Genomic DNA, 27,941 nt, shown 5'->3' with positions numbered 1-27,941 from the left:
CACCTGAACCCACAGAGCTCCACATGCTGCACTGCACTATGGCTCCAACTTAGCTGCCACAGGCACAGAAAGCACAGGACATAAAAAAAACAATACTGTCACCACTGTTACTTTCTTTGTTCAGCGCTTCAGATTCTAATCGGGAAAGAAGAAAAAATATGCCCAGGGAAATCCAGAAGCAGTTCTACATTAGGATTATATAAGGAGGACAAAAAATAAGCCAGTTCTTCTGCCCCTAGGTCAAGGTCTCACCAAGACCAAGATCAGGAGGACCATGGCCACCCTTGGCCCTGCCCTGACTACAGCATCACCAAGAATAGCTTTGCCTTACCACACCAGCTGTTTCCCTTCACTGTAATTTCAAAACTTCTGCTGTCACATGTTTATTTGTTATATATTAGGCTTGGGAGTGCATGAGGCACAGTGAGCCATCACTCAGTAGAGCTGCTTTCAGCCATGTGTCAGACTACTACACCATTCTTCACGGCAACTATTAGCTGGACACCTCCTCTTGAACTCCATTCTGACTTCATCAAAACACTTTCTTCAGTGCACAGAGTAGTATCATAGATAACCCATACCAAGGTTGGAAACAGACTTTCAAGATGACCCAGTTCAACAGTCCACCTGTCACGAATATTTCCCACTAAATCATGGCCCACAGTACAACATCTAAATGATTCTTGAACACCTCCAGGGACAGTGACTCCACCACCTCCCTGGGCAGTTTGTTCCGGTGTCTGACCACTCTTTTGGAGAATAAGCTTTTCCTGTTCCTTTAAGACCTAAAAGGAAAGACTCTACCCAAAACAAATGAGAAACTCTGAGCTGGCAAACACTTGGACAAAGCAGGTGAGATGACAACTGCATGCCTACCTCCGCAGCCCCACATCTGAGAGAGAACATGGCAGTAGCTCCTGCACCATGCTGGGATGTGTAAATGCACTGTGTAAGTGCACTGCAGGTCATGAAAGTTTCAGGTACTTGACTCAAATGGTGACTTTGGGAGAGAGCAGGACTCCAACAGAAGTCTCCCACAGCATTCTTGAGTGGTGCCTTCAATGGGTAGTTGGTCCATTCTGTGGGGCCAGAGGGGGCCCACAAGAAGCCAATTACAATGAATATTTTAGAGAGATGAATACATTTAAGAAAAGCTCCGCAACACTGGGATCAGAGTACTCTGAGGAAGTCCTGCTACTGAGAGGCAGGCACAGCATGCAGTCACCACCACTATGCTGCTCAGGGGCACTTCTGCAAGCACTGCAGCCACCACTTCTCAAGCCACAGAGAGAAATGCCTGTGTTATGCACTACAGTATCCTATCACCTGGGCACAGCCTCGAGAAACACCATTTTCCAGAGTATGAGGAAAATCACTCAATTTCATTTTGCCAGCAGGAAGTATCAAGGTGCTGCCAACAGTACAAGAATGATGATCTCCCTCACCTAGGGTATGTTGAGGGGTGCAGAATGGAACTGCAGGCACAACCCTATTTTCAATGCACCTTACTAGCCTGTAAACACTCAGAGCAGCCGCTTTGAAGGAGTTAATCCACCCACAGCATTATTTCTGGTAATGACTCACAAAATCCCACACAATTCTGATACCATTTACTTGATAAAACTCTGCATTTGGTCCTTAAAAAAAAAAAAGAAGAACAAAAAAAAGATGAAACCCTAGTAGTTGTTAGTAGCAAGGCAGTGGTACACGAAGCCAACAGGCATCAAGCGGTACCAGCACAAAGCTGATCTCCATGGACAGACCCTTTGTAGACAGGAGTGGAATTATTTGACAGGCTCTTCATCCTGTCAAATAATTTGCCTTGTTGTATGCTCGGACTTACACAGATGTTTGCATAATGTCTTGCATATGGACAGCAAAAGGAGCATTCATTTCAAGAATGACGTGACTGTCTGCATGGTAAGGATAATAAGGGAAAACTTTCAACATGCATCCAATGATACAGCTAAACGAGAAGCCGAACTGTTTCCAAATGAAAGGGCTACTCGTGTAGTCAGTGACAAAAATTCAAACAAGATTTAATAGCAGTCTTTTTTCCTCTCATTTATAAACCTGAATTAAATTCTACTCAAGCATCTTATGATGAGATTCAGGAGCACATACCAGAACATCACAGTGTTCACTCACCACCACAGAACATAAACTGAACTCGCTCTGAAAAAAAAGTGTTCAACTATTTATAGAGAAGCCATGGGAGAGAAAAAAAATAAAAAAAGAAGATGCTTGCTAGGAATTTTTTTTTTTTTTTTTGGCAGACGTTGCTTGAAAGCAGCCAAACTCAGTTTTGCTTCTGTAAGGCAATGGAACAGAGTGCTGGGTGCGCTGAGGTCACAGGAAGAGAGCACTTAAGCTTGTGCTTAAATTTGAGACAGCATTGTACCAGTTGCTTGGTTCTAAAGCCACCAAACTAAGCACTGCCCTAGGAGAAATAATACTTAAGTACTGCCTGAAGGAGAGATGCTTTCCTGAGGCTGTTCTTGAGCAGTCCTTGTAAGACTCCACAGCCTACTGCAAATTACTGCCTGACCTGTTTTGTTTTTTTTCACTCAAAGGGATTAGGTATCAGTGGGAACACCCAGCACTGTTTAAGTGCCCAGCACCCTAGAGGATGAAGCAGTCACACTGCACCAACAGGCTTTCTGTGAGATGGCTTGGGAAGAGGTTCTGGAGCAAATTCACCTTTGTGACAAAAAAACGTATAGAGAAATCTGTATTTGGACCACTTCCACAGTAGAAAAGAAAACAAATTTGAAATAATTGGTCTGTGGAAACGTGTGGCATGTGAAGGTCAATACCAATAACTTCAAATTCATTTGATTTATTTTTCTTTTTTTTTTTTTCAACTTAATACGCCAAACTAATTCCTGAAAAGAAATAAAATTTATGAGAGAAAAAAAGCAGGTGAAGCCATTTCAGAAGTACTTTCCACCAACATTTAAAAAATGTATCTCCAAAATAAGACAGATGGTAAAGGGCTCTAAGAGTGAGTTTCCATGTCATCCTTCCTGTAACAACATTATCAGCAGACAATATGGTCCTACTCAATATGGTCCTACCTTTCTTCTCAGATGGGCAAAAGAACAAGTTTTAAGAGCTACCACTGTCTCAGTCAATTCACAGACTGAAACTGCACTGTCAGCTGGTTGTAGCATCACTCTACTGCTCTCATGATCTGAGCATGCTGAGCACAAAAACTATATTATCTCCTTCTCATCCTGATGTTTTCTCAACCAAAGAGCAAAAGTCAATGCAAGCCGGTAGAAGGCAGTCACTTTGGAAAGTTGAGCAGCACCATCAAGCAAAACTGTTAACCTTATTTTGGCAAGGTGAAAGATTTGTATAACACTTTTTCCTCCTACTAAATGTATTTACTCTAAAAAATCAATTTCCTTTGTTGCTATTTATTGCTGTGCATTGCTCAGTGGTTCTGAGAAACTGCATGGAAAATCACAATGTTGCACTTGTCAAATTGACCCTACAGGGCCACAGCACCAGTACGTGCTTCATCCCAAGAAGCAAGTCTGCCAAAGTCATGCTGTGCATATCATCACTAAACCCATGAGGAAATGCAAATTTGCCTGTATCATAGCTTATTTGCATAGCTTTCCATTGGTTTTGTACAACCTTTTTACAAAATGCCAATTTACTTCACTTTCCTACAGCTTACTGCCAGCGTGAGGTATTTACAGCTTTTATGCAAGGCATACTCAGCAGTTAAAACATTAAGAGACAGAATTAAATTCATTTTGGAATTAGAACGTAGCCTTTGTGATGACAACTTATGGCACAGGACTTTTGGACACCAAAGTGGCAATAACCCTTTGTAAAGATGCAGAACCCTCCCTCTCACATGCTCAAGAGCCACACAGCTTTTTCTATTTTGTATCTGATCTGTAAAAGCAGAAATATTTGCTTGCAAACTATGAAGGGCCTGAATCCAGTTACTGAGTACACATTTCACTCACACTGCTATCAGAATGGATGCCTGCCAGTTCAGTGTCTTGGCCGGCATTCAAACACGCTGATTGCTGAGCCTCCTTGGATTCCAAGCTCACAATTTAAAAAAAAAAAAAAAGAAAGAAAAAGAAAAAAAGAAAGAACGAAAGAAAGAAAGAAAATAATCCCTGAGCATGAAATGAAAAACCCTCCACAAACATTTTTGAGATGCTACTGGGCTAATTTTCCCCCTCTCATCTTTTGTCAATTCAGTTTCTGAAAATGGGCACGCACAAGCAGCTTTCTCTGCAAGGAAAGCAGAGAGGGAGTTTGGACTTTATCTATGCAGCTACAATACAATAAACGTTAGATTTGTCCTAGCCAAGCAATTTCCACACATGTAACAAGGTCAGCCTTCATTCAAGTCAGCAATGGAGGAAAAGATCTGTTTATACTTTTGTATCTTCTGTTGAAAAATAAGAAAGAAATGCTTCTGAGACTTCTGTCAAAGCTGGGTGAGAGAGCATGGAGAGACCATCTGCCTTACACAGACCCTTTTTTCCTTTTGTTTTCCTCACCACTCACCATCAAACCTCAGCAGATCCAAAGGCAAGCCCCTGGGAGCTCCTTGTTTCCACTCCCCCACCTCTGGTAGCATTTGTGGGAGTGCCCAGCTGCATGCAGGCTCTGCTTTCCCTGCATGACAGCAGATGTTGAGGGTCAGGCCACACAGACACTGCAGCAGAGCTTGACAGGTGGTTGTTAATGGTCTCTACAAGGCATTTGGGAGGGCAGCCTGGCAGCACAGCATCCTTTATTGTGACAGCTTAATAAGCCAAGTGGAGGCAGTTCAGTGCATTATTTTCCAAGACTCTAAATGGAAGTGATCAAATTCCAAACTAGATGGCCATATACATATAGCCTATAGCCAACACAATAAACAGCATACATGTTCATTTAGCATGTGTACAACTCATGCACAGCCAGACCCGGTCCTGCCAGGTCAGTCTGGAAACGGCTCTGCTCCTTACAACATTACCTTCACATGTTACCACACCTCTTAATGCAATCAGGTATATCTATTCAATGATAATTGCTTGGGCTAATTATTAGAAAATTCAATTTATGCTCATCTGCCTGAGGGGAAGGGAGCGTAAAATTAACTTGATGTATTTATTTAACTTTTTACAGCATTATTATTATTTAAAACTTATGACAGCACTGTGCCCAGAGGCCTCAGCTGGGATCAGGATCCTACTACGTATGTGCAAATATCTACCCAGCTTGATATCCAGGCAAAGGTCCTGACCCTGCAAACTTAGACAGGAACTTCACAAAGATTGTGAGCAAAGCCATGAAAATTAGAAGTCCATTGGTCTTTTTAAAAGTGGAGAAAGGGCATTAAGCTACCACATCCTGATATATGCTGGCAGTCCACACCCAAAAGGCTCCTCTTTTGGAATAAAGCACCATTTTTGTCATGTTCATTTTTATCATTAAATATTTAGATACAATACCCCCTCCTACCTAATACTGCCTTTTCTTGCTCCTATCTTACAACCAGGACCATCATCTGGTGAATGCAAAAACATGCAGGGTGACATCCTGGCTCCAGGTACACGACATTTGTGTCAACCACATTGGGCAATGGTCAGAATCTTTTACTTCATATGCATGCTGTGTAAGAATTCTGTTTTTCACTGTGGTGAACTTTGACGGATATATGTCTGAAAAAAGTAGCCAACAGTTCTGCTTGCCTTCACTTCTGGTCATCTGAACTCCACCACTTAGAGATAACCATTTGGACAATCATAACCACTCACTGCCCTTGAATACGTTGACCTTTTTACTTATATCCAAGCTGTATTTTTTTCAGACATAATCTAATTCAAGAATTGTACTGGTCAGACAGCATTATCAATATTATCATATTAATCAATATATTGTCGTTATTTTAACTGAGACTCAAATATTTTACCAAATCAAATAAAAAAATAGGTGAAACTGAACCTAAAACTCTCCTGAGAACTAGATGTACTGACATGAGACATGCAAAAGAGTGCAGAAGAACGTGCTGAGAAAGGGAATGATGCCTCCAGGCATCACTAGAAGGGCATTAGAATTAGAAGAATATCAGAATTAGAAGACCATTTCTTCCTCAGGCTCTTCGCTGATGTTTTAGAAAAGAGCCATATGCTGTCTGTGTTTGCTGAGGCTGAAGGGCAGCACCCGTATGCACTCATGGTCTAACCTTTGGGAACCCTTAGAGGCTCCTCAGCGCAGAACAAGTGAGGTGTAAGGAACACACTCCATTCCCTGTTCTTCTCTTCACCACAAAAAGAGGTGAGATTAGCCCATACAGAAAAAAAATGGAAACAGTGGATAAATACTCACTTCAGTGGGCTGTGCTGACAATCTCTTCTCAGTAGATCAGTTCGGAAGGGATCAGTGCAGGCAAACACATTTAAGGCTGGTGTAACACCAAAAAGACCTTGGAACAGATCTAAACCTCAGACTCAAAAACTGGTATAGCAGGTGGAGGAAGAATTTTTCCAGAATCACGGGTTTTTGTTTGAAAATTTAAGGTGGGATAATGTCTTCTGCTACAATTCGAGCTGCAGTTACAGTGAAGCTGTTTAAGGTCCCACAGAATATGTCAAGGCTTTTACATGTAACTGCATCCTTGCAGCACAAAATGAAACAGAGGCAGATGAAAGAAAAAGAAACCATCTCTTAGCCACACAAATTCTGTGTATTTTGCATATTGCTCCTAACACACTCTGGCAGCCCACACCAAAAAGGCTCCTGTTTTGGAAGAAAGTGACATTTGAGTCACTTTTGTTTTTATCATTAGATAGGAAGACATCAAACACCACCTCCTCCCTAAAATGCCACTCAGGGCTTTGCTGTGCTGCCATCCTTGCAAGATTGGGTCCCTCTCCCATCCTGAACTCAGGACAGGAACACAAGGAACAGGACTAGGACATGCTGCCTCTGCAACCAGCAGAAAAACCTGGCATTGTTTGCTGTTACCTATCCCCCTCTCCCACTATTTTCTGGTGAAGAAGCAGCACCTGAAAAACAGTTTTTACCCCGTGGGTCATGCTTTGTCCATGCTAGACTCAGAAGTGAGATAACTTCAGTTACACTTGTCAGTGAGATGAACTTCTCAAGAAAGGGGAATTAAGAACTGTAAGCATTTCTGACCTTTTGATGGCTGGCTCTATCCTTTTTAATTTCCCAAATAACAACAACTTCCATTCTTTGACAACAGTCCTTCATCAGGCTTAAAAAAATAATTCAAACTAACCTGTTTACTTCAAAGCTATGATCATAATTTTAGCTGGCACATCACGAAGAAAATGGTCGAGAACTAACCTCAAACAGTCATCTGGAGAAAAACAACATATTTTCCCATGTCATCACCACTATAGCACATACTAACCACAGCTATTCAGCCTGTCAATTTTCAGTTTATATTATGATAACTTTACCTAAAAGCATTTCGTGGTTCAAAAACAGCAAGTGCAACGCCAAGGAACCATTTGCTGAACTGACGAGCATGGCAGGGCTCGTGTCAGGAATAAACTTTCTGTAAAGCAGGAAGCAAAGTAAAAACAAATTCCGCTGGGGACCAGGGACTTCTCAGAAATTCCCCACAATGCTACCACATGTTGGTTTAATCCCAAATAATCATGATAGATTGAGAGAAATGAATCTCACTTCAGTTGTAAATCTTTCATGAAAATCTCTTAGAACTGTGGTGAACAAGAAAATGAATGGGGTTTTTTTTTTGTGTTTTTATTGAATTAGTATCTCCATTTCCATAAATAGAAAGATTTTTCATGTTCACTGAGCATCTAAGAGAAAGAAAAAAGCTAGGACTTCTGGGAGCCTGGACAGGAAAGTATCTGCCAGGCACAAGGAGTTTGCCAAATAAACTTTCAGACATGTAATCCCCATGATTCACAAGGAACCAAGCATCATACATAGACTTCAGTTACTTTCCTTATTTTAAGGAGGATGAAGTGTTGTGGTTCAAATTCCATGCTTAAAACTCCAGATTTTGACAATCATACCCCCACATTCAGGTCTGAAAAATATTCTCAAGCTACTCTACTGACTTATGTCGCCCCCACAGAAGCAAACAAGAAGTCACTGCATCACCACCTGATCTGGTGCGAGGAGAAGATGGTCATGAATGCAATGGCTTCATCTGGATGTCTAGGCTGGAACAGCAAACCAAGCAGCAAAACAAAACAAAAAGCACACCTTGAGAACTCAGCAATTTACAGTAGTACTCCACTGATTTGTTGGGTCACTGGGGTGCCATGCATGTCTCCACATAAATAATTGGAGGCTTTCCTTATTCAGACTGTAAGAACAATCTGAACGACTCTTTTCTGACTGCACCTTCCCTATCCCTTCTCAGAAAGGCTGTGACTTACTGAGGTGCAGCTGAGACACATAAGGGCAGCACTAATGCCTATGGATAAAGGGGAATGCATGTCTCCTGCTTGGTTTTGGTGGGAAACACACTGAAGGTGATTCACTCTCCCCAAGGACAGCTGATTTCAATTCTGGGCCACTCAAAGGCCCACACTCGGAGAAGACAGTAAGAAAGGGGCAAGAATGGGGTAAAACAGGTCCTCTGCAGCTGAGCTTGTATTTATTTCAGAAGCAATGCCTGGTCATTCAACTGCAGTGCCCCATACCCAGACTTATAAAACCTGAGCATTATAAGTCTAAGCAGATCTTCCATGATCTCACGGGTGAGTCTGAGATAGACTGCATGCAGTGCTCACAAAACACAAAGCTGTGTTCCTCTACTGCTCCAACAGCAATTTATGTCAATGAATGTACTGCTGCTAATGTGTGCTGAGCTCCCACTCCAGATGCCAAAGCCATGCTCTGCACAAAGCCCAAACTGTGTGGTGCCCGGGCACAGCTTGCTATTAGCTGTATTTTCCCCCACCTCATGGAAGTTCTAAGGGAGTCACTATGAGAAAAGCAGAAGCATTGTAAGATATGTCCAACCACTCAATAAACTAACTTCATTTTTTTATGTAACTATTGCAACTCAGCAGTTCTACTATGAGATCCCAGAAAGCATGAGACATTCTTAATTTAGCAAGAACAACTGCATACTATGTCAACTACTGAAAATCTCAGTGTACAGCAGAAAATGTTTTGAGTCAACAGACTGAAAAGCAAGGCTGCTGGATTGTTGGTTTGGTTTTTTTTTCTTTTCTTCTTTTTTTAAAGCATGTTTGACATTCTCAAGAAGAGATTTAAAAGATGTAGTATCAGATATGAAATCTTACTTCTCTGCTTTAAGTTCCCATTACTTTTGGACTGCAATATGCTTTTGTTTGATTTTTTTTTCTTTTCTCAATATGAAAAATATGCTTTACAGTTGAGGTTTCATCAGTTTCTCGGCACTAAAATGTATGCCTAGCTTTAAATCAAGTAAAGCCTACTGAAAACACAAAGGAACGGCTGGAAAGGTAAATATGCCCTGAAGCCTTGTCCTGAATAGGAATCAGACTTAAGTATGCAATTAGGTGTCTCTAAAATAGGTCTTCTAATAAGCATAGATCACAACATAACCTTGTGTTTCAAACAATAGCAAAAGCTTTCTGTCTTAGAGAGAATTACAGCAAAGCAAAACTGGAGGCCTCTGGGCATAAGATTTGATTGCTTTATTAGAAAGAATATTAACACTTAGAGGCCAAGGGTAAAGACCAAGCTCAAAAGGAATGAGTCAAGGAAGCTGTTCAGATGGAAGAGCCATGTGGGACGGGACTCTGTCATCTATTGTGGAAATAAAGAAGAAAACTTAGCACTGAAAAAGCATATGAAAGGAAAATAAAAAAAGAAATCTGAGTAGTAGTAGGAAATGAAAGGCAGAACGATGAAAGGAGGCCTCCAGAAATTCTGAAGTGCAGGAACATCACTTCAATCAGTCAGAACAATGAAGTTTCATTTGTTTTGCTTCAGATAAACAGAATCAGCTCCAAGTTTCAATGCCTGTCCAAAGCACATTAACTCTCCTTTGGACAAGGTAGGTAAACTTAGAAGCTAGTCTATGCATTCTCTCCTCTGACTTGGAGAGTCTTGTTATTACATCTGTGTATTTAAGTGGCTCTACCAAAATAAACCTTGACCGAGGCCTACAAACCTAATGTCGTAATAGTAATAATAATAGTAATAAATTTGATATGAGAGATTCTTATTAAAATTTCAGAGAAGTACAGGTACATCATGTATATAAATAATCTGAAAATAATTTCAGAGACACATTTATCTTGCCTGTAGGTATCAAAGGCCTGACCTAAAGTCTGTAACATCAATAAATACGTTCAGAAACTTAAAAGCTGACTTTAGGGTGCAGTATTTTTCCATGACTTGTGCTTTTAAGTCATGTTCCCTCATGCTTATAGTTTCTTCTCTCTGGAAGCAACAGAACTTGAGACCTGCTTCAACTTACACACTTGAAATCAACTCACCTGAAGGCAGTTCAAGAGTCTTGATCTTCATATAATTATCTGCCTAGAAGCCACGGAGTCTGTGTCTGCTGCCTATTTGTTTACTTGTCCTTTATTCTAAGGGAAGGGATGCTTACTCAAATATACTCATTACCATTTTTTTTTTTCAGCTTTCAGATCTCTTCTCTCTTGCAAAGTTTAAACTCACTCTTCCAATAAACAAGATGAGTCTGATTGCTTTAAAGTATATTGGCTTTATCTGAGTGCACAAATGAAACATCTAACTGGTATAGCCATGTACGTCAGCACACCAGAAACATAGTAGTGTGAAAAACCAGGCTGCAATGCTTGCATATCTTTCATACTTCATACCCTTAAGGATGTTTTCTTGGTTAGCCAACTTTAAATCAATCTATTGCATATACAGTACTACTGAAAAGCGGCACTCAAGTGTACAAGATAAACATGTGCTCCTACTGAGTTACTAAACATGAGATAATACATTTGCAACCCTGTGATTACTACTGCTACCATGAAGCTTCCTTCGATGCACAGAGCAATACAAAGCTGGGGAGCCATGCCAAGGAAGCAAAAGGCTCTGTGCAGAAAAAGGCCAGCAGTTTGGAAATACAGACAGAGCTGTGCAAGGGAGAAATGCACGGTCACTGAAAACAGGGTCTGCCAGACATTACATATGTATACCCAGAATAAAGAGGGAAGTTTCTTCCTACAAGTAGGAAGACTTTCCTGCTCAGAGTACACATGGCTCCACAACCACAGGGAAAGTAAAATTCACATTTACTGAAGAAGTAAGGTACTATAGGGCAGGGTTTAGAAGTCTCCCTACCCTTGGTGACTGCAGTTCTTGTTTTTGACCCCTGTTGCCTGATTATTTTTGCAACAACAGCAACAAAAAGTTGGAATTGCTTTTAAGACTTCTATTTCCAGTTGGATTTGGTGAGAATTGGTCAAAAGGCTCAGTCCTAGAGAGAGAAAGAAACCAGACAGACAGACATCATCATCACCACACTCACCTCAGTTCCTTGGAATCCTGGCTAAAAACACCTTGACTCTGAAGCAAAAATACTCAAGAAAGTATTTCATAATGCTTTACCTAAGAGTGATATCATTATAATTATCTCAATTTTATGGCTGAAGCATTGACTGGTCCTGACATGCCCTGAGTCACCCATCAGATAGCTTTTACTTCTGGCTCTGTCACTGTTTCCTGATTGCAAGCTAGCTCCCTACCAGTGAAGTCATTCCAAACCATGGGCTGCAAGACAAAAGGGATGCAGGACTCAGCATGTGGATGTCTGAACACTCTTGCAGTCAGGAAGGAAGGGGAAGATTTTTACAGGTGCGAAAGAAACCAAGATATGCAATTCTCATTCCAAAAGGCAACACCTGCCTCTAGCAGGGTCAGTGTACTTGGCATTGTAGAAGTGTTTTAAGGAAAGGCAGCACAGAACAAGACTAACTTCAATTAGCACATATCATGGAGGAGATTGCTTCAATTAAGAAACAGAACAAAAGCCAGAACAAAACCAGAAACCCAAAGAAATCTGAGCAAGGCAGACAGTGGGATCTGAACTCTAGCTTTCTGATTTGGCATCTACCATACCCGCATCATGATCTGAGCTAAATGCTTCATTCCAAATACCATCAGGCCTTAGCCTGGATTAACTTTTGGATCTTCCCAAACTCCTGTGGAACCCACTCTGAGAGACCTAGAATGTTTCTGCTGAGCTTAAAATTTAGGCATGTTTAGTATTATTTGGCCAAGTCTCCTGAAGGCTAAATTGTTACTCTTTTATTTTGTTCCTTTTTCATATGAAAAGAATACAGTAATCAGACAGGAATAATCAAAATGATTCCTTACCTAATAAAACAATCACTGGAAAGCAATTTTCCTTGCTTATCTCTTATAATTATATTTGTAGTGACAAACACTGCCTGAGATCAAAGTCACTGCAGTACTTGGTTTGAACTGCTGCATTGCTACCACTGTAAGTCACTGCATTCGTGAAACATCAGAGTACCATATGGTGATGCCAGGACACAGCATTGCCATCATTTTGTGACTTATCTGATCGGGGTATCAAACTGTCTTTCCTCTGAACTAGAAGAAACTACATCAAGTGGAAGGATGTTAACAGTGAGCAAGGTCTTTCAAGAAGGTGGTGCTGATACATGAGGTTGGTTCCCCAAAGCAATGCTCCTCTTGTTGGGTTGCAAGCATGATCAGACTGTCTGCTCAGGTAAGCTGGATGAGAGCCACACGTAGCATCTACATGGGTCAAATACTGCTCAGATAAGGTACTGGTCTGACTAATAACCATGAGAAAGCCTCCTACAGTCTCCGTTCCAGTAACACAGTTTACAAACAGTCTTCACCCACAACTCCTTGTCCCCCACATCATCTTTACCAAAGCAAAAACGGAAAGACGAAAAAATTACAGAACCAAGAAGGGACACTTAAACCATGACAAATATTTTCTGCACCCAACCATTTGGATTTTCCAGTACGATACAGGCACTGAGACTGAATTCATGTGAGTTTCAGCTACATTAGTACCACACCAGCTTTGCACAGTCACATTCAGATAGGCGTGCTTTTTGCAACATTGTGAAGTCCTGAAGGAATGTTTGAAAAGAAATACCTTCACTGAGCCCTACATGCCGCATGCCATAAGCCTTAAAATAACAACCATAATTAAATTATGGACCTTCTATGCTGCTGACATTTACTTTCCTGAAGGAGTAACTGCTTTACATATTACCTCCAGCCCTGTGCTCACCAGACACAGGGTTTGCGTCGGCATGGTGGCTTCCCTCTCTGACCACGGATAAACACTGCTCTCCACTGCTTCAAGGCTCCAGCCCTGACACACCAGGCAGCTTTATGAGCACACACCAGTCAACAAGCAGGCTCAGGGCTGAGTCTGTAACCAGAACAGCTACCGTACACCTTCAAGGCACGAGTACTGAAATTCTTCCTCTACTGCCTCTAGCAGTCCAGCAAACTTCCATCTCCGGCTCCCCTCTTTTACTCTCAGAGCAGTCACGGCAGTCAAAACTCTTCCAACCTTTTCAAGCCATTTTTATGCATTTAATGGGAACAGATCTGAGAAAGAACTGGAAACTGCCAGTCCCAAACCGACCAAGGAGCAACACTAAATCTGCAATTCTGATTGTGTTTTCCTCTTAAGGTGGTCCTTAGGAGATGTTATTAGGCAGCTCAAGTGAAAGCAGGAACTGATTCAGCATTTAAAATCTGTGAAATACTTGGATTACAGTGAAAAATTACCAACACGTTATTTTGGTTGGAGTTCATACAGAAAAGGGGCAGTATAGCTCAGCCTGAACCGAACCTGTCTTACTCACACACCAGTGGTGCAGAACCTGCACCCATCCCTCCAAAAGAACCAAACACATCTTTCTGGCATTAAACACACTGAGCCAGTGTTTACATACTGATCTGCTAATAAGCAGAGCTGGGAATTCCAGAACAGGAGCATTATATTTATTACTATTTTACATTGCTATCAGACGTGCCAAGTTCAGGCACTTTAAATTATGAGGGCTATTGCACGCTACTTTATCAGCCTTTCACACAACCGTGTTACTGAAGCATCTCGATAAGAATGTCTAAAATGTCTGCTATGCTTTAAAACAGCAAACCTCTCCTTTTCTGTTCTGACCCAGCCATTTCAGTCAACAGTGCTCTTTCTACTCTTTCAAAACACTTTCTACTTGCTTAATGGCTGTGATCACACTGACCATCTTGGAAACTGCTAGTCCCCAAAACAATACAGCACAGCTATTTATTTATGCTTGTGGCTTGACACAATATTTTGAGGACTACCATTCTGCAGTATGGAATGAAACATGGACTTCCATCTTAGGATAAGAGACTTAACTATCACACTTCAGCCTTCCTACCCAGAACATCAGTGCACCTTTAAAGTGAAGAAAATCAGGAAACTGCGCAACAAAAACAACCAACTTGCCAAAACCAGCATACATTTTTGCACTTGCTTTTATACTACCAGGCTCATTAAGATCAATATATATATATATATATATATATAGACAAGCATGTGTGTATGTGTATACATATCCACTCCTGTATGTGTTTCTCATGAAGGTGCCAGTCAGAGGAAGAGAAGTCAGAAGTGTAAAAACCCACTTCTACTACACCAAGCAAAACGAGTTTTATTTCTTGTCATTTTTGAAGATGTGTTTATTGTGCCAATTGCTTCATTTTAAAGAGTTCAAAATTTTTCCAGTATTAACTCCTGAAACATGGCTCTGTAAGCCCAGTCAATGCCTCTGAAACAAAATCTGACTACAGACTTACCTATGACCACAAACTTAACCTATGTTGTGGTAGCTAGCATTGAATTGAACATTAGCAGTCTATATTATAAAGGCTACCTATCCTTGCACTCATTTCACACTGCAGGAATTATACTTGGGAAGCACAAAGAAAGGAGACAAGGCACAGGGAATGCATAGCTAATTAGTGAGATTTCATGACCTAATCTGACCTGCCAACCCATTTTTTCTGCCACTCTTGCACACATAAATAGGATGAGAAGCAGAGGATCCAGGTTCTTCACACTGTTATTCCTCACTTCCACCATTTCTTACCATCTGCCTGCGTACTCCTCAGCAGCCTTCTCTCCCTCAGAGCTTCAGGTGACCACCTCCAGAGCCAGGAAAGTTGTTTGCTTGCAACAAGATGACATTATCAGCATGGGTTGTTCTGAGAGCAAGGAGGCTACGGGCAGTTGGCCGCCCGGGATCCTCCCTAATGCCATGCACGTTTATTGCAGTTCCGGCAAGTTATTCAAAGCCAAGTGTTTTTTGAGAGCACAAATAACAAAAACTGCAGGACACACCTGTGCTGCACAGCCACATGACACAGGCTCAGTCAGGGGCTTGTGCTGAGCGGCCTCAGTCATTAACAGGGTATACTGAAGGGCAAGGCTGTGCAGACACACTTGACTCTCACCAGCAAAAAGCCAGTGGCAGGCAGCACCCTGCTCAGTCTAATTAGCATAATCAGGGAAGATGTAAGGGGAGAACCAGTACTAATTAGCTTGAGCAAAGTACCTTGTCAGCTTGGAAATCTCTGCACAGAGCTCTGATGAACAACTCAATGCATCTGCTGTGACTGAGCCTTTGTGCTCCCTGCAGCCAGCAGCTAATTCACCGTGGCCAAGGACCATGTGCTGCTGAGGCATTGTGTCTTGTCACCTGAGAGTGGCACGGGGTGAGTCCTTCATTTTCAAAGCTGCTTCTTTGAAGGGAGGAGCTACAGGGGTCCCGCAGATTGATGTATTGTACCCCTCCCACTGCACACACTTAGATGTCTAGCTCAACAGTCCTCCTTTGTGTAATCTTTTTTTTTGAGAGAAGGGGATCCTTTTCTGTTTGCCGTGTATCTGGTTTCTTGAATTTCATTCTATGGCATTTTAGGTACTCTGGAAGGAAAGAACATGGTTCTAACAATACTTTCACTAACTTGCTGTTCCTTTTTCATTTCAAAATATTCTCCAGATGGAAAGAGTTTATTTGTAAGAAAGAAAGCATAAGGCTGTCTGAAGAAAAGCGATAATATATTAGAATAATAATAACAACAACAAAACCTGCAGCTAATGAAGACTGCCTGCTTCACTTAATTTAAGAAGGGGCTTCACCTTACGAGGAAGACACAGAAAGATCTGCAGCTCACTCACCCTTTCAACGCATGTCATCAAAATGCTCACCATGCCAAATTCCTTCATCTGAACTGGTTGGACTGGTCAGCAATAGCAATAGAAAGAAGTGCTTGTGCTCCTATCTCATGGATCATTCTGCAGGCTGCTCTTCAGGTTGAATAAAGACAGCTATAGGAACATTTTAATGGAGTTAGAAAAGAAAGAAAGCTGAGTGATTCTCACTGAGGATCTCACACGTGTCTCAGCTGGCACAGCCTGAATGACAGAGACATTCTTTCACTTTTTTTTCTTTCCAGTAAGAAGGTGATCTTTTAACAAAGTTGCTTACAGTGCATGGCTTTACAAGAAAAGCAACAAACAATACTCCTATCAAAAAATCCAAAGTAGACCTCAAACAGGTTAAGGCAAACATAAGAAGCATCGTCTCCTCCAGCACTCTTCCTGTCGCTCTCTCTGGAGTGTCAAACTGGCTTTTACTTCACAGGAGGCTTGTGCTACCTGAAGTTTCTTTTTTTGAACCCATTAGCACAGAATGCTACATCAGGTTGTTGAGAAGAGAGGTTTTATTTGCCAGTGGGACAAGCTCTTGGCAGATGAAGGCTTAAGGCACGATCTGCCCCCTGCCTCCGCTGCGAGGAATCTCTGCAGTGCTGCTCACAAGTGTCTGCTCATCGAGGAAGACAAAACCTATTTGTCCCAGCTTCTTTCAACCGTCACAGCTTTTGCAGTGCTTCAGCAGGACCTACTGCCTTCCAGAAGCTGGAAGTGAGACAAAGGGGATTTACAAACCATCAGTTCAATTCTGATTGCAGGTTACAGGCTACAGAAACCGACAAAAAATCTTCCTCTTCTCATCTAACACAACCTCACTGCCCAAACAGACTTCCTCCATCACTACTGAGAGCAATGAACTTGATTTGCCATGGTGGGAAGCGTTTCTGGATTATTTAAAGAACTGCTGGGAGAATCCATGAGAAATAAATAATGATTGCAGTGCCTCAGGTGTCATTAGCCTATCCCACGATCTGATACCCTAACTAGGAAAATAAGTTTGCAGCGATCCTGGTAACTTGCTTCTTTATCTTCTTCCACTTGACCTTTGTGCCATCAGGTGCCTCTGAAAAATCCATCATTATCCATGGCTGGAAACACCGATGCTGATTAACAACCGGGAACATAAAGCTCACTGGGAAGGAACACAGATATCATCAATGCTGTCAGTTTCTCTAGGACTATCTAATACGCCTCCCCAGCATACATATCCAGGGTCAACATGCCTGGCAGGCTGCAAACAAACCTGGAATAAAAATGAATGAACAAGCTGTTCAGAACAGCATTCCCCTATGAGGGTGGCAGGGCTCACCATCCCTTTAAACTAACCTACTGGTTACAGCAGCCCTTCCTTTTGAATGCATACTCTAAACAGTAAATTGAATAAAACTTCATTTCTACGACAGCTTAATTTGTATTCTCATCCTGCTGCTGCAGCCACCGCCACTATTTGCACCGAGAGTAGCTTCAGCAGGCTACCAGATACCAGTGGGATCATCGTGGGCACAGAGAACCAGCTCACCAACACAGCATCACAGAGAAAGCAAAAGAGCAATGAAAGTGACATTCTAACTGCCATGAGACACCTGTGTTTTGGTCAGCTCCACCCTTGCAAATAGCAGAGCACCTCCCATGCCATGCTATCCCCTGCAAAGCTGGGCTTTGCTCCCAATGCTTCTCCTTAATTTAAACCAAAACCCCTCACATCAGGGAGTGCTGCCAGCAAGGACCTGAAGCCTCTCTAGTTGATAGCACAGCGTTCAACCACTGCTGAACTATAGAGATGCTTCTTCTTTGCAGTACACAGTGCAGCACCCTGGCACTGTAATCATTAACAGATGCATTCACCTGCCTTTCTTGCTTCGTTTACTCGCTCCAGTGCACTACAACTGCCTGGACTTCCCTAACGGCAAATCATGAAACCAAGCTGACAGCAAAAAGCTGGGGCAGCAGCTAAAGTGACTGCCAAAGAGAAATCTGTTTGCTCAGGCAAAAGCTGTTCTCAGTCCAAACATGGGAGTCATAATCTTACAGCCATTTGCTTGGAAGACAATGAAGGGAAGGCGTAGCAGGCTGGGAAACTGCGGCTTGCCACAGCACAAGAAGAGAACGATCTTTGTGCCCAGATTTCCTCGCTCTGCAGGGTAAGTTTTACAGAGCTGACAACCGGTAGCAACATGTAGTGGCCCCAGGCACCATGCCTGCCTATCAAAGACTTGGATTTTAGCCCTGGAGAAATTATAACTTCTCAGATCTCTGGAAGCTCTACCAGCCAAGAGGGCCAGCGAGTAACAATCGGCCTAACTAATAATTAGTTTAATGCATGGATTGCATACTGCAAACGATAAATGTAGGGGTGCCTGGGGTGCAGGAAGAATGAGGAGGAGAGAGGCAGGAGGAAGACCCCTCGCACGTAACTGGAACATCACGTCTGCTGGTTACAAAAGGCAACTAACTGCGGCTGCTGCAACTGCAAAGTGCTGCTGTGGCTGGGGTTGGCACACCAATGGAAAGGGTGGAGCCAGCAGATCAGCTATGGGGTTGAAGCCACTCCAGCACGGCTCTGCTGGGTGGCAGGCAGGCCCAGCCCAACCCCACATGTGCTCCTTGTGCTGCACTCAGAAGGTCTTCTGCCACACTCACTGTAATCCAGCATTCTTCTGTTAAAATAAGCTGCCAAACCTAAGGCTGGAGTTATGGTCAGAGGCTTTTCTTTGTTGCAGCGCTGCAAGAAACCCAAACTGTTCCAACTTCCTCTCCCAAATGTCAGCCTTGAGCCGCTCTGGTCTGTCCATCGGAAGCATGTGATGTGAAATAGAAGCCAGGAAATAAGACTTTCTGAATAAACATTTATTTGGTGAGAAATACTTCTGATTTTTGGCAGAGAAATGTCAGAAACCTGAAGCCCTATGTATAGCATGCCTACAGAATGCAATTTCTATTTAAAGGGAAGCTGCAGCTGTCTGTAGCTCTTAATGAAGAATAATGCCTGGGAATAAATTACTGCTGTTTGGTGGGACATTTCTCAAATGACAGTGATACTCCCTCTTTTCCCTCTCTATCTGAACATGGAGGGGCAGGCACTGGGCAGTTGCTGGGAAGAATGGACACACACAACCCTCTCTTTTGTCAGCAGCTTGGTAATTTCCATGGAAAACTATGAAGAGCTTCAGCACACAGCTACAAAAGCAAATGCATTCAGAAACACGAGGGCTGCACACGACACAGTTTCCCTTCACTTCTGCAAGGTGTGAGCTGCTCATTGTGGTCACTGTGCATCAGTTTCAACCATGATGTGGAGTCACTGTTAACAGCGTTCTCAGCAAAGCGCTGCCAACCCCAATGGGCCTGGTTTTCCCCACAGAAGGGCTGCCACGCCAGCAGCCTGGGCAGGAGAAGCAGGTGATGCTCGAGGGAAAGGGTGCGCCCGGGCTGCTGTGCCCTCGGCAGCAGCTCAGGAAGCAGTGCTGACATCAGCCACGGGAGCTGCTCCCTCCCGGCCCGAGCCAGCGTGCAGGGTGCCAGGAAAAACAGCAGTGAGGGCTGCCAGGGGAGCAGTGTGAGTGAGTGGGAAGCAAGGAACTGGGAAGGCTGAGAATGGAGCTGGGGCTGAATGCAGCCCTGGAGATGCCCTCCTGCAGGCAGCTCCCCACTGATGTCACGCAATGGGAGGCTGTCAGAGCAAGGCACAGGGGTGTTTACTGCCCCGTCAGCTGCAGTTTGCCCAAAATAACAGCTCCAGATATGAGATCAACTGAAGACACAAGTGTTGGTTATCGACCAACACTTAAGAGATTTATTTTCTGTTTCCCACTAACTGTGCCAGAGGTTTCAGCACAAGTGCAAAAAAAAAAAAAAAAAACCTGAAAAAAACCCGAAACTACCACACATGAAGAAATGCCCATGAGTGAGGAGCATGAAGAGTTGCTCCTGTCAGAATTGTGCTTGTGTGGCTAGCGCTCCAATAAAGCTGTGGCATACATTTTTAGGACGGAAAAAAACTCAGGGTACCTACACCTCACTAGAGAATTACAAAACCTTATGCTGGAACTCACAAGGTACCCTACTGCAACAGCAAAGCAGCCTCACCTCCCTCTGTCTTGCTCCCTAGCTAGGGGAAATAGCAGTCCTCCTTAAGAAACCCTCCTGACATCTCTCCTTCACCCCGCAGAAGCAGAATATGGACTTGATTTGTATAAGCTCTGCAATTCCAGAACTTCACTGCATCCAGATGAGGAGGGCAGAAGAGAGGAAGCGAGAACGTGGTGCTGTTTAGTAAACAGGCAGTTTCTAGGTGGATCCGGGATGCTGGTCCCAGCTTACTGCCCCCCCCTACCCCCCCTGCACTGAAGTTTGCTGCAGTGGCAGGAGGAGGAGGCGGAAGGGATGAGAGCAGCGGGGAGGGTCTGTGCTTTCCCTGCGTCTTAACATGACAACACCCTGCAAACACCCGGGGAAAAGAAAGCAGTGCTTTTAAGGAAAATCACTGTGCACTGGCATTTCCTTTCAGCACAAAGGGAAGCAGTGCCATCCTCCTGGTTCCAGGTATTCCTGTCTGCTAGAGAGGCTAATATGGGAAGGAGAGGAGCCTGGATAATGTCTTCTTGCCACTACACTGTCCTCTGGGCAAAGCAAGGTGGCAAAATGTACTCGCAAGGAACTCCTGAAGAGCTCTCCATCACCTAGAGTGACCCCCTCCAAACATCCATCCTCAATGCCAGGCTGAGAGCCATTGTCAAGAGCTCTTTATTCTTATCTGTACCTGGAGAGAAGTGTGCTACTTCTTCACAAGCCATGACCTCATGAGTGTAATTCAAAGTTTTGGCACCTCAACAGCAAGCCACAGTACTGTGCCTGCAGTAGGTTTACTTTAAACCACTGAGGACAGGGCAGAATGCAATAATCACACCACCAACATCTCACATATACACTCCATCCTCTGCAGTGACTGACAGTTCCCTCCCTCATCATGAAACTTATCTAGCTTATCTCAGACACCCAGATAGTCTGTACAGCATCCAGGGAATGCTCTGCTCATGAGCGGTGCTGCTGCTGCTGCAATTGGACAAGGTGATTGCGACATCCTGAGGAAACACCTCCCACTATCCCAACAGCTTCACATGCTAGAACAGTTTATTATCATTATTATTATTCTTTAAGGTTTCTCCCCTCTGGTCTAGGACGTCAGTCTGCAAAGTAAGCCCTTGTGGTTTCAAAGAAGTCTTTCAAAGTGTGGGAATAAGCTGATATGGCTGCATCTGCTTGGATACTCAGACAGTGAGAAGCTCCAGGTCTCAGAGGCCCCTTATTCATCTTAATGAGTTATTAACTCAGCAGCTTAGTGTTACTAGTTACTAACAATTCCAAACGTCAGCCTTATTAACTATTTCACTGTAGATCAAGGCATGCAGGAAAGGGGAAAGATGACAATGGTTTCCTGTAACGTTTATTTTGCAAGCGGCCCTTCGGAAAGCAGCACCACTTAGGTCCTGTCTCATTCTGCTTCCCAAAGCCTGCAACCCAAAGAGATAAGCAGGCCAAAGGAGGGCATCTAACTTCCAGAGGCCTGGAAGGAATGCACAGGAGTCAGAAAAACTGTTGTATTTACAAAATTTAAGGAAAGCACAGCAACTAATTTACTCTAACTGGGAGACTCTGCAGCTGTGTTATCATCACTGATATCTTGAAGGACTACTCAGTAATGGTTCAAATATCAACTTACCTAACTCTGAAATTTTCAAGGTTTCTTAAGATCAAAACAAGGACTATTCTCAGACTTGGTAGGCAGAAAATTCTTGTTTTCCTCTGCTTTTCAGGATGTTTACATCTGATCTGCACATTTGCCCATCTCAACCCAGAAATGCAGTGAGCTTCACAAGAAAAACAATGAGCATATAAATATTTATGCCTTCTCTTTAGCCTTCCCTCATGGGAAAGGTCTCTTTTATTAAAGGCTGAAGGGCCGGAGTCTTAATTATGTGACTGTTTTCTCTCTGAAGGTATGCTACTCCAATTCTCATGAACGCAAACTTCCAAGAGGAACATTTGTATATAAATGTACAGTGTATTTAATATATAGCAAATTCACCAAAGGAACAGAAATTTGGAATACCAGATGCAAATAACCTCTAATTTGGAAGCAGCCAAATGATTTCAATCCATGTATTTATATTTATAAAATTACTGCATCTGAACTGTATGTTGAACTGTTAACTGTAATATTTTTCATTTTTGTTAGGTTACACCATTACAGGGCCTTCAAAAGCAGGATTAGACATTTAGCTAAGAAAACAATAATAATGCATTAAATAATTGTAATGGTCCAAGGGAAAGAAATCCAGCATCATTCCTTAGTTATCACCTTTCTGCCCTCAAAGTCATTAAAAAAATAAACGAAGTAGAAGAAGAGAGTGGAAGGGAGAGAAAAAGTCTGGCTTTGTAGCCTAACCCACCCACAACTGCCCTTTGATTTCAGCACAGCAAAATTATGCTCAATGTATCCCATGTAGCAAATACTACAACATAAATACCCCTACACAGAAAACACAATTGAAAATACACATTATTGCTGCTAGGAACTCACAACATTCACTATGTTCTTCTCCAGGGAACTCTGGATTGTCCTTTAGCATGAAGATCTTTCAGAAGTTGGTGGATTGCTCACAGGTCTTCAATGGCTTTCCTCTTTCCAATAAGGTGAGATAGAGCTGTAACAGACAAGGAAAACAAACTAAGAAAGGAAGACAAGGAATAAAAGGAGGAAAATCCATACAGCTTTTCAGCAAATGCAGAATCGATTAATACATTTCCTTGAAGTAAATGCATTTTTAATGGGCTCCCAAGACAGAGATTCTAGTGTAGCACATATGTCAAATGCTGATCTAGAAAAGTTAGAGTCATTTGCTCTGTGCTTCTTATTACCAACAATTAAAACCCAGTTCAGAGCTGCTGAAGCATGATAGAACTCTTCTTGGATAATTCAATTGCTATAACAAGTGGGAAAAAACAAACAAACAAAAAAAACCAAGCTACTCTAGCTTGTTTTGAGTAGTGTCTGCAAGTAAAGCCTAGGAAGTTCAAGAAGATCCATACAGTAATATTTTTGTTCTCCATGAACTTCCCTTAAGGAACAAGAACACCTAGCTGATGCTGCAGTTATCTGTAATACTGTGACAGAGAAGTACAGAAACCAGAAATATGCATACACACAATTGTGTTCTTACACAGCTGAGATTTTTAATATTGTGCGATTCTTTCATTTTTTTTTCCTTGACAATATATTTTTGTGAGCTAGCTCTTTAATACCAACTATGTACAAGACATCAAGCTACTTTCAGCCAGTCTACCTTTTTTATTAGGACCCCACAATAAATATTTAATACAGAGTATATGTTCATAGGGCCCAAACTGAACCTTTATTTTCTTCAGTTGGGTTCCCATGGGCTACCTGTGCTCCCCAAATTCTTGGTGTCCCATCCTTTCACAAACTCTTCCTACTTCTTTGACATAAGCCTTCTCAAACACTTTGTATGTCATTTCATGATTCACATACATAGAATCCACTCTATTAGGACTGTAGTGCAATCCATGTACATATGTGTGCAAAACAAAGACAAATGGGCAACATTGGTGGTAGGTGGATGGCTGGACTGGATAATCTTAGAGGTCTTTTCCAGCCTTAATGATTCTATGATTCTATATACACCAGAGGTAGTCCAAGCTCTCTTCATATTCAGTGGAGAACAGCAGGCATCCCAGAGAATAATTAATGTGACCTATCTTAAATATCTACTTTAGGACAGAATGAATCATTCTCCAGAATGGTCTACTCTCCCTCCATAAAGTCTAGACACTTAGCTCAGATTGAATGACTACAGATGAATGCAGATGAATCTCACCCTACGTGAAGGCAGGAAACAAGTCAGACAGACAAACAAGAGCATTCATGGGTGACGAGTAAAGGGAAGACAACACCATGGTAGTAGGCGAGGGGAATACTCAAAGTTACAACTCACAGATAGCCCATTTTAGTTTAACAACAAAAACCCTTCAAAACCTAAACCAACAATCGCCCAACTGATCCAGACAGCTTCAGTGTAAGAGTACTACAGTTCACTGACCGAGGTGAAGTCCTCACAAAGCAGTGCCCATACATGTTTGCTACCTTCTCCACCTGGTTGTGACTCTGTTGCACTCTGGCAATGATGACGATAACTAGTCTTAGTCACACACATCTCCCTGATGGATCTTAGAGATGCAATATACCTGTTACAAAAGCCTTCCTCATTAAGAAACCTTGACCTAGAAGTACAGCTCCTCACTGACTTAAGACACTGCAGCCTCAAGATCCTTTAGATACCCAGGCCCAAGACTTCAGTCAACATCTCTTCCACTCTGATAAAATGGGACTTTGCTGCTTATTTGACAGAGAAGTACTGACAGACATCGTCTTCCAAGCTTTGTAGTGCTAGAAAAGGAGTAAAATACAACTTCTAAGTCAACCCTCAACATTTTGTTTAACTTCAGAAAGTTTATATTCAATCAATTTTTTTTTTAATTAGGTGATTTTCAAGATTAAAAAAAAATCTCTCAAAATACTCAAAACATTTTGTGCCTGAGTGTTAAAATGAAGCATTTCACTATTTTCAAAGGCAGTTCTTCTGGTTCTTTTCCCCAGTAATTTGTCAATTAAAGCATTTTTAAAAATTCTCTTCTTAATTTTCGTTACTTGCCTTCAAAATATCACCCAACACGTATCCCTTGTCTTTCAACATTTTGCTGAATCTGAACACGGACTCCAAAGACCTACCAGGAAATTCTTAGCATTACAGCAAAAATTAGGTGGCTTCCAAGTACTTTTAATAAAAGCAAAGATTTTTATTCCAGCGGTCAGCAAATATCTTTCCACTAACTTTAGCAGGCTGGGTGACCATTTTGATTTCAATTTAAACAAGGCCAGGACTGCCTATACAAAGACTCAAATCATGGAAATAAAAGCCTTGCATGCTAAATACGCAGTTGTCTTGCTAACAATTTGCAGTTTGTGTTGCAGACTCCTTCCAGCATGAGGAAATGAGAACAAGTCAATAAGAAGCACCTGCATGATGTCATGCACTGGCAATCTGTAGTAGCTATCCTTGCACATGCACTCATTTCATGGGAATGAGAACGGGAATGAGCTCTAGCTCTGAGGGACCATTGAGGAAGGCAGTGGGCTCCATCAGGTAGATATCATCCTCTGTTCCAACACAAATGGCTTTCTTTCACCTTTGTCTACATTTGGGGCAATTAATCTTAAGGTGTGGAAAACAGACACAAGTACAATGTGGCTCAAGTTTGTAATACCAACAAAATTTCAACCACACTTTGCCACCAACGTTTCAACAAGATTGATGAATCATTATCAAATACACAAACTATATAAATATATGATTATTGAACCCTATTTGTAAGGTTAATAACTATATTACATATACGATTATTGATCACACCTCTGCTACTAACAGAAAGTGTTGCACAAAGAGTCTGGTTTTCATGGTCCCACAGCATTCTGTTTATTCAAATGTAACAGCATACCCTGCCTTTGAGCCCTAAGAAAGACTCTGAATTGACAAATCAGAAGTGAAATGAAGATGAACAGACCTCAAATCTAAGAATGAGGAAATACTTCGGAGGAATAGTTAGATGCTAAAATTGGACCCCAAGGCAATCAACAAGAGCCACAGTACAAGCAAGCAACTGCAAACTGACCAAACCAAGAAAGAGAAAGCAGCTCTGTGCAATACACTGCATTTATTCCAGCAAAAGGTCATGCTCTCCACCTTGCTTTGAAGATGAGGCAGTGAGAGATCACCACTTCTCCAGTATTTTCCTGTAGGTTTTTAATTGTTGTTTCTTGCTCTCTTGCCTCAGATAATTTGGTTTTCCTAATTCACAAATCAGCATAAGCTAATAAAACTGTTTAAGAGACAGCAGCATTGTTCCTGTCTGAGTTGTTTTGTTGTTTGCCATTATCCTACAACTAATCCTTCAACTCAAATAAAACCGTAATTCATTTTCTCCTTTATTCTCCTCTGCATGAAACAGTTGCAGACAAGTTCAGTCCTGCCCCGCCACAAATGGGAAAGGCAAGGCTGGATCTTCCTGGAGTGTATGCAATTTCAATTACCCAATGTGCATATCATCTGTCATGGGAGGAAGCAACTTCTAAAGGATTTTCAACAGGTCTAGCTGAGTTTATGTACACAGAAAAAAAATAAATAATGGAAAAGGGAATAAAACAAACTATTGTTCAGATTTCAAGTTAATAAAGGCTTCTTCACATCAGTCATGCCAAACTTTACCCATCTGAGAATCTGCTGACATTTTGTATAGTGTACAAAAGCTGCTTCTGAAGGGGCTGAGTCATCTTTACATTAGCTGTTCCGCTAGTGTAAAAAGCCTTGAATTACAATTCAAGCCTATTTTGAGGCTTACACCAAAGCCCTTTCACCTTAGCATAAAAGACACTCAGTCTGCTTAAGAGTTGGGCTTCACTCTAACTTCTGCTTAAAACCCATTCCTTGTCCAAAGCTGACAATATCTGGAGCTCAGTTCTCCCCAGCCTGGTCACGTGAGTGAGCACTTCCATGGATTTGCACGTGACCTGCAGAGAAATGCCCAACTTCACAGCACCTTAAACCCACTTAGTGCAGAGTGAATAAACCCTGTCTGGGTGCAAGAGAATAGTAAATCAAGTTGTCAGCACTTTGCACACTCTGCAGGTCCTAAACCAGAAAAGCAATATGCAGCTTGTGGGGCTCAGACAACAAGGCCACACAATTTGTAGTAGGAGGAAGAACTTGCATGTTCCCTCCCCCAGCCCTGTGAACGTGTCCATGGGCTGCTCCAGCCCCTGGCACTCTGTGTGAGTGCTGTTTCCAGTGCAGGTACTCACTGGCGAAATGAAGTGCTGCAGGGTGGGAGCATCTGTCTGCAAACAGAGGACATATGGGGCCGGCATGCAGGGCTGCAGAAGTGAAGATGCATCTTGCATCCTCCGGTGCAGCAGCCAGTACTGAAGGTGATAAGGAATTCTGATCAACTAGCGTAGCTGTAAGTCATATAGAAATCAGTGTCCTGAGATATAACCAAAAATGTGGCAGGTATTTTTCCCAACTTAAGCTCAGGTAAAACGGCAGAGATTTTAGCATTGAACAATGCAAGTAGACCAGGAATAGGCTTTCTAAGACCTACAAGTGCTCACAAACTGGATCAGGGACCATGGGAGCAGCTGTAAATGAAGAAATACAGGATTCATCCTGTTTACGCAATGCTCAATAACAATACAAACACAAACGTGACAAGGACCTCAGGACACTACCTTTACATTATTAACAACAATCGCAATCCTACTCATTGTTTATACTTCAGTAATAACCACTTTTCCCAGTAAGACTTGAGGTTAAACTGTGGTTAGCCCTGTGCTTAGTTTCTGAAGTTCTCCCCGTGAGAAGCACAGTGTAAGGCATCAAAGCAGCAAGCAGGCAGATGGGGTGTGGGTGCGACATACAGTGCCATCCCAGGAAAGGAAAACTAACGACAGCAAGTTTTCGTTGTTTATAAAGAAACTGTACAGAAGTTGAAGAAACAACTTCTTATTCCAAGCAGAAGAAATTGGAAAAAAAAAAAAAAAAAAAGCAAATAGTTCATAACAATTCAGGCTCAAAGCCTGAAT

At 42.2% G+C, this 27,941-nt stretch overlaps 1 protein-coding gene across 6 annotated transcripts in view; it reads right to left on the bottom strand.

The window, feature by feature from the left end:
• The window catches only part of ATXN1 (ataxin 1), a 194,116-nt gene that overhangs the window by 53,631 nt on the left and 112,544 nt on the right, over positions 1-27,941 (bottom strand). For all 6 annotated transcript variants that reach the window (XM_065752308.1, XM_065752306.1, XM_065752307.1 and 3 more), the window contains one exon: positions 22,809-22,932. The gene's annotated coding sequence lies outside the window, so the exon portion shown is untranslated. The remainder of the gene's footprint in view (positions 1-22,808; positions 22,933-27,941) is intronic.

Source organism: Cyrtonyx montezumae, unplaced genomic scaffold (assembly GCF_038088225.1).
Source record: "Cyrtonyx montezumae isolate F1298 unplaced genomic scaffold, pur_monq_1.0 scaffold_8, whole genome shotgun sequence".
In the NCBI taxonomy this organism is placed as follows: Eukaryota; Metazoa; Chordata; class Aves; order Galliformes; family Odontophoridae; genus Cyrtonyx; species Cyrtonyx montezumae.
Note: the sequence above shows the minus strand (reverse complement) of the source record. Positions and strands in the feature narration are given on the sequence as shown.